Source organism: Rhyacophila brunnea, unplaced genomic scaffold (assembly GCF_057557595.1).
Source record: "Rhyacophila brunnea isolate RB1 unplaced genomic scaffold, BYU_Rbru_1.0 scaffold_22, whole genome shotgun sequence".
Classification (NCBI taxonomy): Eukaryota; Metazoa; Arthropoda; class Insecta; order Trichoptera; family Rhyacophilidae; genus Rhyacophila; species Rhyacophila brunnea.
Genome location: NW_028232882.1, coordinates 28,274,431 through 28,280,399, shown reverse-complemented (window position 1 = coordinate 28,280,399; position 5,969 = coordinate 28,274,431).

The window sequence follows — 5,969 nt, the reverse complement described above, 5'->3', positions numbered from 1 at the left end:
TTGTTATGTTCTACATCAGTGATTTACAAACTAGGAGGCGCGGAGTGTTGCAAAGAGGGCGCGAAAAGTTTAACACAAACCACAGGTTTGCAGTTTGCAAATGCATAGAACGACCGCTAGTTATAAACTACACAAAAAACAGTCCTATAAAAGGTTGTTTGAAAATCTGTCTGAAAATATGGAGACTAATTTTATCATACATCACTTCTATACTATTGTGAAGCGCGCTGGATATCTCGTGGAAAAATGAAATAAAAGGGTCAAATCATAATGTTGAAACTTAAGGCAAATTTGTTTAGGAACGATAATTTTGTTGTTAAAATGTCTATTTGGTTGAAATTAAAAAAAAATGAGTGAATAAATCAATACAAGGACCACTCATGCATTCACTGATTTAAAAAGACAAAGTGCAGGCATTCATAAAAAATGGAGTTTTGGAAATCAAAATTACAAAAAAAATAAGTTCGCCATGTCTCCATTTTTAAATGATTTTTACGCCAGATAATATTATATTGAAGCAAACAAAAATCTATTTATTGAATTCTTGGTTAGTTTGCTAATGCATTTTTCACATTATTTACTGATAGTAAAAAAAAAGTTGCCTGCGGCGCTGCTTTGTTTCGGAGCTATTAAATATTTCATATATGAGGTTGAAAGATCTTAGCCTGAGGGTTTGCTTCAGGATATGGGGCCCATGATAGAATCCATTCGTAAATGAACGATGATGAATTTGGATTGACTACTATTGAAATTGATTGTCTAATAAACAAGAACATTCGTCGCATGAAAAACAAATTTAAAAATGAATAATATGAGTTTATTTTTATAATTATTTTTCATTTTTGTATTCGTAAATTGTTGTCTATTTAAAAAGATGTCTGTATTATTTAATGAAATAAAGGGGGGGCGCCAAGATTAGATTTTTTTAAAAGGGAGGCATAGTAACATAAAGTTTGGAAACCACTGTTCTACATAGTTGTTTTGGATGCTTTGTCTCCGAATGTGTGATGTCATAAAATGATAACTCACAGGGGTAACCAAACGGAAAATCGCTACCAAATAATTTACATTTTTGTCATAATGTGTGAACACGTTTGTAAGGTAAGTGGAGATCTCAGGCGCGTCTTGCTTAACCATATTATTATAAGATAGCAAGGTAGAGGTAATTTTTGCGCCTACATCAATGTAGCTTTTAGCAACCGCATTTCCCCGACGCCCGCATCGACTAAAACTCCAAACCCTACTTATCAGAAGTCAGTACATCGCAGTAGCCTTTGTACTAAGTACAAATATGTAAAACTTATAGTCTTTTAAAAACTATACACTGGACAACACAGAACATTTTTTGTTTTAAATCCTTCAAAATATATAATATTTTGTTAATTGATATAACATTATAGTATAATTTACTATTATTATACATTTTACGCTGAATCATAACTTCGGCAAAACTGACAGTTATTGAATGTAAATCCTGTCCATAATAGCTGGTCCAATAAACGGTCATTTTGAAATTGGTTTGAGGTAGCCAAAACGCATGCGTCACGCATGCCCTGTGATGCGTTCTCCTAGCGAACGAAAAAGAACGAATTTAGACATAGATAGATTTTTTTTTGAAATGATTAATAGTTACTTTCGTAAAATACATCAGCCAACATAGAATAAAAAAATATATATATTTAGACACAAAACTTACATTTTTATTATTATAATATTATTTCAATCATATTTTATCATTATGATGGATATTTACTTATACAATATAAATTAGGTGTCTAATTAAGTATATAATTTAGGGATGCTGATAAAAATACTGTAAAAGTCCATAGGACGAAATATCCAAAATGGCGTTCAAAATAGAGATATCTTACTTTAAAATTGTATTTGATAAAAAAACTAATACAGTACTCTCTCAATAATCCGCCACCCAAAAACCAGACAAGTGTCCAATTAGTGAAAGCGGCGGATTATAGTGCATACATACAAAATATGATAAAAATTAAAACAGGTACATATTTCGTAAAACTAGTTTTTTTGAGAAATTTGTACTAGCAAATTACGGTTTTATTTATAATCAATATCAAGTATTTACTAAATTATACATATTATTTATAAACTAAGTTTATGAACAGTAAATCACTTGACACAACCAGTTGTTCAGTGAAGCAGATATTCTTGAATGGCTTAGGATTCCTGGCTTTGTCTATGACCAATAGCTTTAGTTTGTGTGTCCCAGTTGCATTGGAGCACGGCATAATTGTGTTGCGGTCCCTGGGCACTTTCCTCCCTGGTACATTACTTTCTTCGCGATGAACGTACGTTTTACCAAGGAGAAGTTTCCAAAATAAACCCGTCTCATCTGCGTTGTATACTTGTACGCGGCGGACTACTGAATTTAACAACCGAATACCGGCGAATTATAGAGCTTGATTTTGTGCTTTCAACTAGTAAAAATTTAATAACGGTGGATTATAGTAGTTGTCGGATAATCGAGTGGCGGATTACTGAGAGTGTACTGTAACTTTAGTATTCTATGCTATTGAGAGATGCTCCCAGCAATATTGCCAACAGTCGGTGACAAAAACATGCCATATGGGGTACGAAAACAAGCGATTTGGCAGGAATTAACGTTAGATTTTGAGAAAATAAATTTTTAATACGTGCTTATTTTTGATGATCGATGATGATGAAAAAAAAAATGGGAAACCTTTGTGTAAAAATCACACAACAATTACTTAAAAACTCATTTCAAAATTGACAAAAAATAATTAATTAATCTAACAATCTACGATCATTAATAATTAGGTAATACCAGAGAATGGAATCCCCAATAATCGACAATCCGATGCCACATGCCTAAGCACACATTAAATTATAATATCTGATACTAATATATCACTATAATGCTAAGAATGCTCCTATTGTTTCATTGTATTGTTTTATTTCTCAAGAACCGACCTACCTGCATTAAATAAACTAAAAATCTAACTGATTTTCAGCACATTTAAAGCTGTTGAAGGCATCAAAAAATGCTAATAAAAACGCCATAAGCTAGATGATTTTCTAGCTAGATACCTATCGAAAAATGCCATACCTGGTACGAAAAACGCTAAGTTGGCAACGCTGGCTCCCAGGATTATTCAATAGAATTATTAGATAGAAACTGAATTGTTTCGGACCGATAATAGTATGCGACGTGTTTAATATACCTGGTTTGATAAGTACAACACGACAGTGACAGCAGCTGTGATCTTTTCGATTATAATATTTTTTATAATTGTTATTTAATGACTCGTAACACTTATACTTGATCAACAATAATAAATTATAAGTTTCTTCCACGTGTTTGTTACTTATTAAGGCTATACCTCAGTTGAGGCACGGTCTAAAAAGATCGTGGCTAGGCGATGTGCGGATTGCGGGTCGCGGGTGCAAATGACGCATGCCGAACGAAATATAATTTGTCATATAAATCCAGCATGCGTCCATTTAATGTTCTGTTTATTGTTCTATTAGTAACAATAATAATATATTCATTAAAATGTTTTCTTTTTAACGTAAATGGGTAACGTTTTTAGTCATCTTTACACGATTTAAGAATTAATACCCCCGTCGCCATCACGAAACAAATTGACGTATTCACACCTCGACGTTCGGTCTCCGAGTGCCAGCGAGTCCAAAATTTCGTCTCGTCTATAGTTGAAATTTATTTGCCGTTTCACTGAAGTATCGCCTTAACAAAACAAGTATATTCATCAGCGTTGCCAATTTAGCGTTATTCAGCTTACAAAAAACTCATCTGGCTTATGGCGTTTTTACTAGCGTTTTTTGATGCCTCCAACAGTTTTAAATGTGTTTTTCTAGATGCCTTTATGGATACCTTGCATTTACTATCGAGGTTTCTTTAAGAACTTTGGCACGCAAACTACTCTACTTGATGCTAGTCAAATGAAAATTGTGCCGGCTTAGAGAATATGGCTTATTGAAAACTATTTTTCTACCTGCATCGTGTATTGCTAATTTTAATTCGGCCAGGGCCACTGAAACCACCTTGCAAAAACCCTGGAAAATTCTTGGTAGCACAAGACGGTGGTGATTCTGATGAATAGTTTGTCGTATTCATTGGGAACTGAGGACTGCGATTTGTTGCCGAGTTTTTCACGTGCTAAAAGAAATGTCGCATAGGACTGATATTCTGAGCATATAGTTATCATTATATCATATCCTTTATCTTATATGGCTGCAGTCACTGGATATGAAAGGCATGAATCATCATTGCATGTCACCATTTATTATTTTGATTCTTTAAATGTGTTGAAAAAACGCTAGATATTTAGTTAATGTATTTTCATGCGCATCAAATATCTGACTATCGGATGCTTAATACAGCTATTTTAGTGAGTAATAAAACACGATAAAACAATTTCATGCATTATTTAATGTTTTTGTATATTATTCCGAATTTCCGCGTACTTATATAAAATAATAATTAAACAATTATTCATCAAAAAGGTATGTTCTTTTATTTTCTATGTCTGTCCTATAAAAAAGAAGCTTTCCTCTTCAAACATGAAACGAATCTTGAACCCTGTTAACACAAAATAGGTATTTATTATTTCTTCTATCTATCTATTATTTCTTTCTATTATTATATTTCTGGTTTTTACACTAACCGATATGTTCTCGATTTTTGCACTTTTTTTCGATACGCGAAGGCAAAGGTATTGACTTCGTTTTTGGTAGAATAAGTAAATTTACTTGCAATTTTATTTTCATAAAATCTAGCGTTTTTATGTCACGTTTAAAGCTGAGGAAGTATGTGTTACAAAACGGATTTATTGAAACGGACATAGTACACATTTAATTATTACAATAATAGTTAATAATACAAGTATTAAATGTCGTACCTCTTGGAAATTTATTATTAATTACTTTGTAATACAGTGTTGAAGTATGTGCCTAAGTATTTATTCTTCATCAAAAAGTCTAATACTGAGGTAGAAAATTATTATGTATGAGGGAATGAATGTCTTTGATTTTGACATCGCAAATCATAATATATGACCGCCGAAGTAAAGGTTTTTCTCTCATCCCCACATTGGTGCGTGGCTAATTACCCTGCTTACCAGTAGCGAAGGGTGGAGGTAGGCTATTAAGATCTGCCATAAATAGTGCACATTAAACTTTGCTAGTCAATCGTATTTGCTTTTATTGAACTAAAGCTACACTTTAAAGATGGTGTTGGTTAGTATTTAAAAATCAACTAAACTCTGCCTAAACCAAACCATAATAGTTTTGGTATATTTTGGGCGATACGACAAAATTGTGCACACTTTTTCATTCATACTTATTTGTTTTCGTTGGATTAAGAATATATAATGTTACACATTTTGTTAATTTTTTTAAATTCAATAAGCCCTGCCTAACCCAATCTATAATAGATAAAAAATATTATTCTATCTATAAAGTATCTAAAGTTATGTATGATTTATTTGCATAATTTTAGATATTTTATAGATAGATGAATATTTTTTGAATATTATCTATTATTACTAGGGAGCGGATTTATATGCAACAAAAACATGATTATATGCATGCACTAAATCCAAAGAAATATGCAGTTAAAAATTGTCATTTTTATGGAAAAATATTGTAAATACCCACTTCACCCAATATTACCGATAAAAATCGAATAACAAATTAATAATCTTAAGCAATATAATACAATAACAAAAAAACACAAATAATCAATATAAAGTTAATCAATTACAATTTTCAAAATAGTTTGTTTACAAGTAGGTGCAAATAATTGAACAAGAAATGCAAAATGTAAATGTAAACTATGGAAACTAAACACAACAAAAAAAAATAAAGACGACACACTTAACTATTCCTAAATACTATTTGCTGTTTTTTGTCCGAGAAAATAAGTTAAAATTTTTTTTCAATATTCTCTGGCATAAAATTTT